Raw genomic sequence first — 12802 nt, forward strand, 5'->3', positions numbered from 1 at the left:
CTTGAGCTTGCTCCACTATTCAATACGATTGTGGGGTGATCAACTCCACTTTCCCTTCCTACCCCCATAAAGCTCGGCAGAGATAATAACCATGGTCAACGAGTTCACCAGAGATATGAGAATGCTTGGGTGAGACCTGCCTGGAACAGAAGAGCAGTGAGTTGCCTGAAATGGTGTGTGGAGGAGATGGGAGGTGACATCAGTGTTTGTTCAGGTGCAGCAGGTCCAGGTGCAGCCTGTAGGTGAGAAGCCGGAGCGGCTGGCTGAGAGTGACGCTGCTGTGAGTACCGCCAGCTTTCTACAGCAAAATCAAAATAATTCGTTCGATAATAACCAGCTAGAATGTAATTTGCTGTTTTTTTTTTATATTGTTGCCACAGGGCGGCTGTCGCTATCCCGACTTTGAAAAGGTAAGAGCTAATATTTTGGGCAGTGTGGGCTGTTGGTTTGGGAAAGGTGTGGCGCGCTGCTTTGATGTTGTTTTCCGCATTGCGAACAAAGAGATCTGACCGATGAAGTGTGGTGGTATGGTTTCAGGCGGTGAGCTGGCATTTTTTGGGGGGGGGCGGGGGGGTCTGGTTGGTGGAGAGCGGCTGGACATCAGCTGATCCGTGGCCTGAACTCTCCCGCCCTTGGGGAAAGTAGATCGTCGAAAAAAAAATAGCCAGCACCTAAATAGTTAATTGGAGGTAATGGCCCGCGGTGGGGTGCTGGGGGATGGGCTGAAGAGGCGCTTGGGGGAACCACTCTCCTAATTTGAATATGCTGCAGATAGCTGAATGTTCTTTTATAAACATTACAGTAATTATCACTAAAAGTTTACAATCATCATCTCTGTAGCTGCACCCCCGAAACAAAAGGAAAATGCCTAACTTTGAAATTTTCCCCATTGCACTGATTTTGCTCAGTATTAAACCAACAGCAGTACAAAGGTCAGATAGGCTCAGATCAAAACGTTATGGGCAAAAATTCATGCACACCTCAGATAAAAAAAATATGGGGACTATATTTGATAGCCTTCAAAGATGGATGCAGGGATGCCTCGCATGATTAATCCGCACCTGTTTAAGGTATTTCAGGCAGCGCGCCAACTTGGTGCTGCCCGCAGCCTGTGCTATCTGCCCTGTTCATTGGCTGTACACATCAGCAGGGGGCCCAAAATCATAACTTGATCACACCAGTTAAAGCGAGTCTACACCTCTTAAAGGGGAGGTGCGTTGTGGCTGGAGCAAGTACTGGCAGTTATGCGGGAAGTGAATCTTGCCTGGGAAACAGTGAAGAATGCACAACATGGGAGATGGCGTACTCCCAAGTTCTTCAGACATTACACTGGAGGCTTTGGTGGAGGAAGCGGAATAGAGAACAGATGTCCTGTATCCACAGGGGCAGAGAGCTAAGAGGTCCTCCAGACACACACTTAAAACAAAATTGGAGTAAATAACCTTGGAGGTCAATGCCAGGTGGCAAGCCTTGTGGACCTGAATGCAGTGCTGAACAAAGTTCAATGATCTCACACAAATGATCATGGTCAGTGAATGCATCTTCAAATGCCAGATCCTACCAAATGCACTTCACCAAACTATCAAAAATCACTCATGCCAACTATTCATGTGCTTTGCTGTACCCTTGGATCCTTAGTACTACGCAAGCCTCATACCCAAACTGCCAGCTCTACAACCACGACAGCCACATCAGCCAAAAAGATTGCACAACACTCACTGACACACCTCCCTCTGTCTTGCAGAACAAATGACACAGAACCAGAGCCAACAACAACACACCAGAGGGGAACAGGTGTACCTGATGTCCTAACTATCATGGAGGAGATGGTGCTGGCCATTATTAGAACACCCATTGCTGAGGCCAGCGGAATAGGCTGGTGGAGGTACAGAAACCATCAAGGATGGTAGTATCCTCATACCTTATTCCCCCTCTCAGGGAACAATATCACACATTCAGATGAGCACTTTGAGGGGGCAGCCTACAAAAATACTGATGGGTATGCACAACAAAATGCTTGGTAAATTGGGAAGTCTGCCAGAAAGCCTGCAGTGAATGTCATGGTATTGGAGGAGGTCACCATTATCTTGGTACAGGGCTTGGAGTCCATTCTTTGCAACATTGAAGTTGTGGCCAAATCCGTCTGCACACTTGTCAACCCAACCATGATACAGTGTCTGATGGCTGATGTCTCAGCTACCATAGCACAAGCAATATGCCCAATATCATAGTGCTGCAAAGTAAACTTAGACTTCTGTGATGGAAGCTCAGACTGATGCCATCACAGATGTAGATTACAGTGTGCAGAGTTTACAGAATGTTACAGTCGTCCAACAATGTTTTTTCCCAACAGATTACTAGGATTTCTGAGGTGTCACATGGGGGAGTGGCAGTGACTGCATCGAGAATGCCATTCTCTCTCAGGAAGGCAGCATTTGTTCTCCCACCTCTACCACTCTGCCTGTGTCAATGCTGTTGCCTGTAAGCAGCCAGCCCAGATTATTGCCACCCTGTCAAAATTATGCATTCTGTACCTCGGCCTTCTAGGCTTAGAGTGGCTTGAGGTCCTTCTCCAAGACCAGCTATGGTCTCTTCCATTGAAAATCATCAGCCTTCCACCAACTATGCTGCAGACTCTGGGTTGGCATTGCATAGGAGAATTAGGGCAGGCAAGGGCACCAAGGGAATACATGAGGATGCTTGTATGCAATGTGACATGATTTCATTTTTAAAAATTGGTTCTGAATGTTTATTTTGTAGTGGCTTTTGTTTTTGCATTGTAGTCAAGCAGTACTGTGATGATCAGTGGCAGGGGGGAAGGTAAAGTGTGTATCGCACTTGAATGAACTCCTTGTTAACTGCAAGGGTCTGTTAAGATTGCCTTCTCCCCTGTCTCCTCCACTTCAGCTGCTGGCTGAATAGTTAGTAGCAAGGGCTGTTGTCTCACGATTGCAGGGTTATGCAGCATGCAACAAACTACCACGAGTCTTGACAGTCACTCTGTCGAGTATTACAAGGCTCTTGGAGCGGTCCAGCTAGTGGAAACATTTCTTCAGCAGGGAATGGAGCACTAGAATCATGAGCAATGTGGTCAGTGGAGAGTGTTTTGCTCAATAGCCACTCTGATTTACTGTGGTGGTGCACATGCAGCTGGCGCAGCAGTTTGAAGGCATCATGACTGTTGTCAGGACACCAGGCATCAACCTGCATGATTTGCTGTTGATGGTCATATCAGCTGGATTTTGAGTGGGTGGAATCCCTTTCGGTTCCAGTATCAGGCTGTGCACCGCTTTGCAGACGTCACGTCAACACTTTCAGTCACTGGTACCTTGCACCAGGATAAAGCCTGTAATCCTCGCAAAGCCCTGTGTTCATTCCACCTGCTTGTCTCTGGCAAGAGAGAAAAAATGTAGCTAGATCTTATTGAATAGAGAGCCTCAGTGTCTCTGTCCCTTACGTAACAGTGGTTGGAAAACTGCAAGATGCTGCAAATTTCTCCAGCTCCAACCTGGAAGGAGTCATTCACATAAGTTCATTGCCATGGTCACCTTCACAGCACAGCCACTGACATTGCGCACCTTGCCCTCTTTTGAGATTGCAGTTATGACTGCAGCAGGTGGCAGATTTCCATGAAGACTGAAGTGCAGATGTCTCACACATTGTTCTTCACTGAAATTTGGGTAGGAAAAGTGCTCCATGAACACTGTAAGCAGATATAGCCTCCTGCTGAGGGCCCTTCCCTCTTTCTCCCTCCACCTCCTCTTCCTCTTCCACACTTTGTACTGCTTTGTTGATTGTCCAAGTCATGTTGTATTCCAAGAGGAATGCTTATTGGTGCACCCATTCCTAGGAGCAGCTGGTTTTTGCAGACGTCTTGAATTCAACTGACCAACTCTTCAGCAGCTGCCACACCATGCCCTGTAATCTTGCAACAACATTAAGAGCAACTTATTACAATAAAGCTGCTTTATAAATATAAAATGTGCCAAGTAATTTCACAAAAGTGATATAAAGGAAAATTAGACATACTGAGCCAAATAAGAAAATATTAGGGTAATTGGTCATAGGAGTGAGTTTCAAGGAGTAGAGAGGTTAATTCCAGAGTTTAGGAGTTTGGCAGCTGAAGGCATAGCCACCAATGGTGGAGTAATTGAAACTGGAGATGCTCAAGAGACCAGATTTCGATGAGTGCAATTATTTTGGAGGGTGAAGATGATTAGAGAGATGGGCCTTGGGGGGATTTGAAACCAAGGATGAGAATTTTAAATCAAGCTTTTCTTGACTGGGAGCAAATATAGCTCAGCTAGCACAAATGGGCCTGCAACTTGAAATAACACTGAATGTACTAAACACTTGTAGAACTATAGCAACAGCCAGAAGAAATCAACCAGCAGTTAAGTAGTTGATAATTCCTTTAAGTAGCAGCAGTGGAGTGATGGTGGGAGTGGCATTCTTCCTGCTGCTGAACATGTGTTCAACTGTGCAAGTGTTAAGAGTGGAGCTGGAGTGTTGAGTTTCAAAATTGCAACTACTGGTGTCAAACATCATGATCCACCTGTTCCACATTCTGGCAGACGTTCACTGCTTGTGTGCTAACTTTCTTACCATGTGGTACCCAGCATGATTCACCCACGTGCAAAGGTGCTGCAGATGCCATTCTGGGTCTCTGAGGGTGAAGTGGGTGCTAAGGAACTGAATTTTTCACCCATGATGTCTCAGTTTAGGTGGTTAGTTTTTGTTTAATTATCTTCTGAAATTACAATAAGGATTTTATTTTCCTTTTCATTTCTGCCTTGCCTAATTTGTTTTTCCTCTCCTGATCGCTACATAGTCCGTCCACTTGATAGTATAATCTGGAAACCTGATCCCAACATAATCTCTGCTAATGTTATTGGGCAGCCAGCTAGGTGGATATGCTTTGAGTGTGAATATTTCTTGGGAAGAGGTACATGAGTTTCTCCCTGGTGCCACATGAGATCCAGTTATGATTAATACATATGGTTATAGACCTCCAACCTGACAATGAGTGGCACTTTTTAAAATTCATTCATAGGATGTGGTATTGCTGGTGAGGCCAGCATTTATTGCCCTTCTGTAATTGCCCTTGAGAAGGGTGGTAAACTGTGGCCTTCAACCACTGCGTTAGTGTAGTGAAGGTGAAGGTTATCATAAAGCACTGTTAGTTAGGGAGTTTCAGAATTTTGACCCAGCAGTGACGAAGGAATGGTAATATATTTCCAAGCCTGAATGGTGCATAACTGAGAGAGGACCTTGCAGCTTGTAGGTAAATTCCCATGCACCTACAGCCCATCTGTCCATTCCCATGCGCCTACAGCCCATCTATCCATTCCCATGCGCCTACGGCCCATCTATCCATTCCCATGCGCCTACGGCCCATCTATCCATTCCCATGCGCCTACTGCCCATCTATCCATTCCCATGCGCCTACTGCCCATCTATCCATTCCCATGCGCCTACTGCCCATCTATCCATTCCCATGCGCCTACTGCCCTTGTCCTCCTAGGTGATAAGATCACCGGTTTGGGTGATGCTGCTGAAGGAACCTCTGCGAGTTGCTACACTGCATCTAGAGAAGATGGTACACACTGCAGCCATTGTACGTTGGTGGTGAAGGGAGTGATCATTTATGGTGGTGGATAGGATGCCGACCAAGAAGGATGCTTTGTTCTGGATGGTGCCAATATTTTTTAATGTTGTCTGGATGAATGCAACTCCAACAAGTGGAAAGTATTCCGTCACACTCCTGACTTCTGCCTTACAGAAAGTGGAAAGACTTTGGGGGATTAGGAAGTAAGTCGCTCACTACAAAATTTCCAGTCTCTGACTTGCTTTACATGGTTGGTCCAGTTAAGTTTCTGATTAGTGGTGATTCCAGGACATTGATGCTAGGGAATTTGACCATGATAAATGGCACAGTTGAATGTCAGGGGAGGTGGATAGTCTCTCCTTTGTTGGAAATGGTAATTTTCTGGCACTTATGTGGTGTGAATGTTACTTGTTAGCTATTAGCCCAAGCCTGAATATTGTTGAGGTTTTGTTGCATGCGACACTATCTGAGGAGTTGCGAATGGAATTGAATATTGTGCAGTCATCTACGACCAGCCCCATTTCTGATCTTATGTTGGAGGGATGGTTATTGATGAAACAGCTGAAAATGCTGAGCCTAGAACACTGTTCTGAGAGACTCCTGCTGCAATGTCTTGGGCCTGAGATATTGGTCTCCACACCACCAACCACAATCCATCTTCCTTTGTGGTAGCTATTACTCCATACAGTGAAGAGCTTTTCCCCAAATTCCCATCGGTTTCACTTTTTGCTAGGGCCCATGCATGCCACATTTGGTCAAATGCTGCTTCTATATCAAAAGCTGTTGCTGTCATCTCACCCTGAGAATCACAGAATTGTTACTTGTAGAAGGAGGTCTCATTGTGTCTGCACCGGCTCTCTGAGCATTTTAACTTATTGCCAATCTCCTGCCTTTTCCCCGCAACCCTGCACACTGGATGATTATTTAAATAAAAACAATGTTCTCTTGAACACCTCAATTGAACTTGCCTCCACCACACTTCCAGGCAATTCCAAACCCTAACTACTCATTGTGTGAATAAGTTTTTCTCACCTCGCATTTGCTTTTTTTGCAAAACACATTAAAATTGTGCGCTCTGGTTCTTGATCCGTTTACGAGCAGGAACAGTTTCTCCCTATCCACTCTCTCCAGACCCCTCATGATTTTGAAAACTTCTGTTGGCTCCCCTCTTGGCTGCCTCCTCTCCAAGGAAAACAGTCCCAACTTCTCCAATCTTTCCTCGTAAATGAAGTGTCTCACCCCGGAAACATTCTTGTAAAACTCCTCTGCACTCTCTCCAATGTGTTCAAGTCCTTCCTATAGTGTGGCGCCCAGAACTGTACACTATACTCCAGCTGAGGTCTAATCAGTATCTTATATAAGTTCATCATAACTTCCCTGCTCTTGTACTCTATGCCCCTATTAATGAAGCCTAGAATGCTTTAGAAACAGCTCTCCACCTGTCCTGACACCTTTTAATGAGCTATGTACACATACACCCATGTCTCAGCTCCTGCACACCCCTTAGTATAGTATCCTTCATTTTGTATTGTCTCTCCATGTTCTTTGTACCAAAGAGTATTACCTCACACATCTCCGCATTGAACCTCTGCCTCCTGTCTGCCCACTCCACCAATGTGTCATTGCTGCAGAATTCAGCTCTTTGTCTCTGTTTGGACCAAGACTACAATAAGGTGTGGTCGTGGCGGAACCCAAACGGAGCATCTATGAGCAGATCATTAGCGTGTAAGCATACTTTGATAGCACTGTCAATGACACCTCCCATCACCTTGATTGAAAGTAGATGGAGGGGGCAGCAATTGGTAAGATGGGATTTGTCCAGCTTTTTGGGAACAATTTTTCACTTTGTTGGGTAGATGCAGTGTTGTAGCTGTATTGAAACAGCATGACCATAAGTGTGACTAGTACTGCAGCGTAAATCTGCAGCATTACAACTGGGATATTATCAGGGCCCATAGCCTTTGCTGTATCCAGTGTATCGTTCCTTGATTTTTAAAAAAAATTAATTCATGGGTTGTGGGCATCGCTGGCTAGGCCAGTATTTATGACCATCCCTAATTGACCTTGTGAAGGTGGTGGTGAGCTGCCTCCTTGAACCGTTGCAGTCCATGTGGTGTAGGTACACCTACAGTGCTGTTAGGGAGGGAGTTCTAGGATTTTGACTCAGTGACATTGAAGGAATGGCAATATATTTCCAAACCAGGATGCCGAGTGACTTGGAAGGGAATTTCCAGATAGTGGGGTTCTCATCTATCAGCCGTCCTTGTCCTTCCAAATAGCAGCTGCCGTGGGTTAGGAAGGTGCTGTCTAAGGAACCTTGTGGAGTTTCTGCAGTGCATCTTGTAGATGGTACATACTGCTTCCACTGTGTGCCAGTGGAGGAGGGAATGAATGTTTGTGGATGGGGTGCCAATCAAGCAGGCTGCTTTGTCCTGGTTTGTGTCAAGCATCTTGAGTCTTACTGGAACTGCATCATCCAGACAAGTGGAGAGCATTCCATCACATTCCTGACTTGCCCCTTGTACATAGTGGACAGGCTTTGGGAAGCCAGAAGATGAGTTACTTGCCGCAGGATTCCAAGCCTCTGACCTGCTCTTGTAGCTACAGTATTTATATGGCTAGCCGAGTTCAGTTTCTGGTCAATAGTAACCCCCAGGATATTGATAGTGGGGGATTCAGTGATGGTCATGCCATTGAATGTCCAGGGGTGATGGTTACATTCTCTCTTATTGGAGATGGTCATTGCCTGGCACTTGTGTGGCACGAATGTTACTTGCCATTTGTCAGCCCAAGCCTGGATATTGTCCAGATCTTGCTGCATTTGGACACAGACTGCTTCAATATCTGAGGAGTCGTGAATGGTGCTGGACATTTGTGTAATTATCCTTACTCTGACCTTCTGATGGAAGGAAGGTCATTGTTGAAGCAGCTGAAGATGGTTGGGGCTGGGAACTACCCCGAGGAACTCCTGCAGTGATGTCCTGAGGCCGAGATGATTGACCTCCAACAACCACAACCACCTTCTTTTGTGCTCAGTATGATTCCAACCAGTGGAGAATTTTCCCCCTGATTCCCATTGACTCCAGTTTTGCTAGAGCTCCTTGATGTTGCACTCAGTCAAATGCTGCCTTGATGTCAAGGGCAGTGACATTACCCTCACCTCTGGAGTTCAGCTCTTTTATCCATGTTTGAAGCAAGGCTGCAATGAGATCAAAAGCTGAGTGGCTCTGGTGGAGCCCAAACTGAGCGTCAGTGAGCAGATTATTGCTAAGCAAGTGTCACTTGATAGCGCTATTGATGACCCATTCCATTACTTTCCTGATGATTGAGAGTAGACTGATGGGGCGGGAATTGGCCAGGTTGGATTTGTCCTCCATTTTGTGTTCAGGGTGTATCTGGGCAATTTTCCACATAGCTAGGTTGATGCCAGTGTAGTAGCTGTACTGAAACAGCTTGGCTTGGGGCGCAGCAAGTTCTGGAGCACAAGGCTTCAGTACTATTGCTGCTGGGCTGGAGGGCCTGAGCTTTGAGGAAAGATTGGAAAGGCTGGGGTTGTTTTCCTTGGAGCAGTGAAAGTTGAGAGGGGACCTGATAGAGCTGTATAAGATTGAGGGACATAGATAGGGTGGATCGGAAGGTACTTTTTCCATTAGTAGAGAGGTTAATAACCCGGAGGCATAGATTTAAGGTGAGAGGTAGAAGGCTAAGAGGGGAGTTGAGAAATGTTTTCACCCAGAGGGTGGTGGGAGTCTGGAACTCACTGCCTGAAAGGGTGGTTGTGTCAGAAACTCTTGTAACATTTAAGAAGTATTTAGATATTCACTTGCATTGCCATGGCCTCCAGGGCTATGGGCCAAGTGCTGGAAAATAGGATTAGTGTAGCCAGATCTGTGTTGACCAGGGTGGACACAATGGGCTGATGGCCTCCTTCTGTGCTGTAAACATCTATGAATCTATAATATTGTTGGGGCCCATAATCTTTGCAGTTTCCAGTGCCTTCAGCTGTTTCTTGATATCACGCGGAGTGAATTGAATTGGCTGAAGACTGGCATCTGTGATGCTGGGGACCTCCAGAGGATGCTGAGATGGATCATCAACTTAGCACTCCTGGCTGAAGATTATTGCAACTGTTTCAACCTTAGCTTTTGCACTGATGTACTGCTCCCCCTTCACTGAGGATAGGGATATTTGTGGAGCCTCCTCCTTCAGTGAGTTCCTTAATTGTCCACTACCATTCACAACTAGATGTGGCAAGATTGTAGAGCTTAAATCTGATCCATTAGTTGTGGGATTGCTTAGCTCTGTCTATCACTTGCTGCTTATACTGTTTGGCGTGCTAGTAGTCCTGTGTTTATAGCTTCACTAGGTTGACATCTCATTTTTAGGTATGCCTGGTGCTGCTCCTGGCATGCCCTCCTGCGCTCTTCATTGAATCAGGGTTGACCCCCTGGCTTGATGGTAATGGTAGAGTGGAGGATATGCCAGGCTATAAGGTCACAGATTGTGGTTGAGTACAATTCTGTTGCTGCTGATGGCCCACTCGAGCCTCATGTTTTCCCAGTCTTGAGTTGCTGATCTGTTCAAAATCTATCCCATTTAGCATGGTGCCAGTGCCACATATTATCCTCAGTGTGAAGATGAAACTTTGTCTTCACAAGGGCTGCATGGTTGTCATACCTAACGATACTGTCATGGACAGATGCATCTGCTGCAGGTTGGTTGGTGAGGATGAGGTCAAGTATGTTTTCCCACTTGTTGGTTCCCTCACCACCTGCCACAGACCCAGTCTAGTAGCTATGTCCTCGACCAGCTCGATCTATACTCGTGCTGCCGGGCCACTGTTGGTGATGGACATTGAAGTTCTCCCAGCCAGAGTACATTCTACACCATTGCCACCCTCTGTGCTTCCTCCAAGTGATGTTCAACATGTTGGAGTACTGATTCATCAACTGAGGGATGTGGAGTGAGGGTGGGCGGGCAATATGTGGTTATCAGCAGGAGGTTTCCTTGCCCATGTTTGACCTGATGCTGTGAGACTCCATGGGTCTGGAGTCGATGTTGAGGACTCCCAGGACAACTCCCTCCCGACTGTGTACCATTGTGATGCCACCTCTGCTGGATCTGTCCTGTGCCAGTGGGACAGGACATACCCAGGGATGATGATATCTGGGACATTATCTGCAAGGTATGATATTGTGTATGACTATGTCAGGCTACTGCTTGACTAGTCTATGAGACAGCTCTCTCCCAGTGATAGTAACGAGGACCTTGCAGAGTTAACGAGGACCTTGCAGAGTCAACAAGGCTGACGCTGTCGTTTCCAGTGTCTAGGTCAATGCTGGGTGGCCTGTCCAGTTCCATTCCTTATTTAGCAGTTTGATTCAACTGAGTGGTGTGCAAGGCTATTTGAGAGGCCAGCTGGACGTCTGGAGTCACATACCAGGTAAGGACAGCAAAATTTGTTCCCTAAAGGGGCATTGGTGAACCAGCTTAGACTTTCAATTCCAGATTTTTATTGAATTCAAATTCCATCTGCTGTTGTGGATTCAAACCCAGGTCCCCAGAGCATTACCCTGGGTCTCTGGGTTATTAGTCCAGTGATAATATCACCACACCACCACCTCCCCATTGATAGTGTGGATTGAATTGAATTGGCTAAATGTTAATTGTATATCAATTCTGTTTAATTAAATGTGGGTGGAGCAGGTTAATTGGGGTTTTACTTGGGCACACATAAAGAGACACTGAAACGGTGTATGGTTGAGTTAGGAGGTATATGTTTGTATGTTTCACTCTGTTAATAAATGTAAAGCTGAATAAAGAGTGGGTACAGTATCATCCTTCAGTATCTGGCTCTCTGGAGAATGAGACTGAAGGCTGGCATCTGTGGTAGTCGGCCAAGGTGAAGGCCAAGATGGATTATCCCCATGGCACATCTGGCTGAAGATGGTTGTAAGTGCTTCAGCATTGTTTTTCACACTTGTGCTGGGTTCTTCCATCATTGAGGATGGGGATGTTCGAGTCTCCTCCTCCTAATTGTTGCTTAATTCATAACTGGACTTGGCAGGACTGCAGAGCTTTGATCTGATCTGATTTGATTCATTGGTTTGTGAGATTTCTGAGCTGGCCTGCTGCATCCATTGTTTAGCATGCATCTAACCCTCTGCTGTAACCTCACCAGGCTGGCACCTTACTGTTTGGTATACCTGGATTCCATTCAAACTGAAGTGCTGATGATTACTGTTGTATTGTTAGCTAGAGCCAACATAATGTTATAATTCACTATTAAACCAGACTATTGAATGGGTTCCGGTGCAGTTTATATTTAGTAGTTGCTATTGATATTGGGCTCCTTGTACATGAAAATCCAGGTAAAACAAGGATATCACTCAAACTAAAGTGCTTTTGTTTATTGCATTTGCTTTCTTGCATCCTGAGGATGTTTCGAATTGCTTCTCATTCAATACATTGCTTTTGAAGTACAGTCATAATTGCTATGTGGGTAAATTTGTGTATATCAATTTGGTGGAATTGACAGATGGGATAATGTTGGTCAAGACACCGGGAGAGTTCCCTGCTCTCATTTGCACAGCAACATTGGATCTGTTACATTCTTTGAACCAGTGTAACGAGCAGATGGGGGCCGAAAACATCACCCCCTGAGAATGAGGGTTCAAGCAATATTGCAGCAACCTAGATTATATGTTCAGGTTCTTGAGTGGAGCTTAAAGAACCAAAACAACTTGCATTTTTGCGGTAAAGCATACCAAGGCACATCAATGAATTTGATACTGAGCCAAAAAGGAGATATTAGGACAGGTACAAGCATCTTAAGGTGCGTCTTAAAAGAGGTAAAAGAAGCAGAGATTTAGGGAGGGAATTTCAAAGTTTAAGGCCATGGTAGCTGAAGGCACAGCCACCAATGGTGGAGTGAATAAAATAGGGGATGTGCAAGAGCCAGAATTGGGGGAGTGCAGAGATCTTGGAGGGCAGTAGGGTTAGAGGAGATTACAGGGATAGGGAGGGTGAGGAAATAGTGATGAGAATTTTAAGATTGGCTCTCAATCTGGCAACACCTTAATGGAAATCAGTGAGCATGGGTGATGGGTAAAGAGTACTTGGTGGGAGTTAGAACAGTTATTGTTTAAAGAGCCAAACTTCCATCCAAGGCTATCCAATGGCTATTGAGTGGAA

The 12802-nt window shown here is 45.6% G+C and overlaps 1 protein-coding gene across 1 annotated transcript in view; it reads left to right on the forward strand.

Moving 5' to 3' along the window:
- The first annotated feature begins 247 nt into the window (after positions 1–247).
- The window catches only part of LOC121293236 (bcl-2 homologous antagonist/killer-like), a 63320-nt gene continuing 50765 nt past the window's right edge, over positions 248–12802 (forward strand). Inside the window, exons 1-2 of the mRNA XM_041216093.1 lie at positions 248–280; positions 381–410. The gene's annotated coding sequence lies outside the window, so the exon portion shown is untranslated. The remainder of the gene's footprint in view (positions 281–380; positions 411–12802) is intronic.

This window comes from Carcharodon carcharias, chromosome 21, assembly GCF_017639515.1.
Source record: "Carcharodon carcharias isolate sCarCar2 chromosome 21, sCarCar2.pri, whole genome shotgun sequence".
Lineage (NCBI taxonomy): Eukaryota > Metazoa > Chordata > Chondrichthyes > Lamniformes > Lamnidae > Carcharodon > Carcharodon carcharias.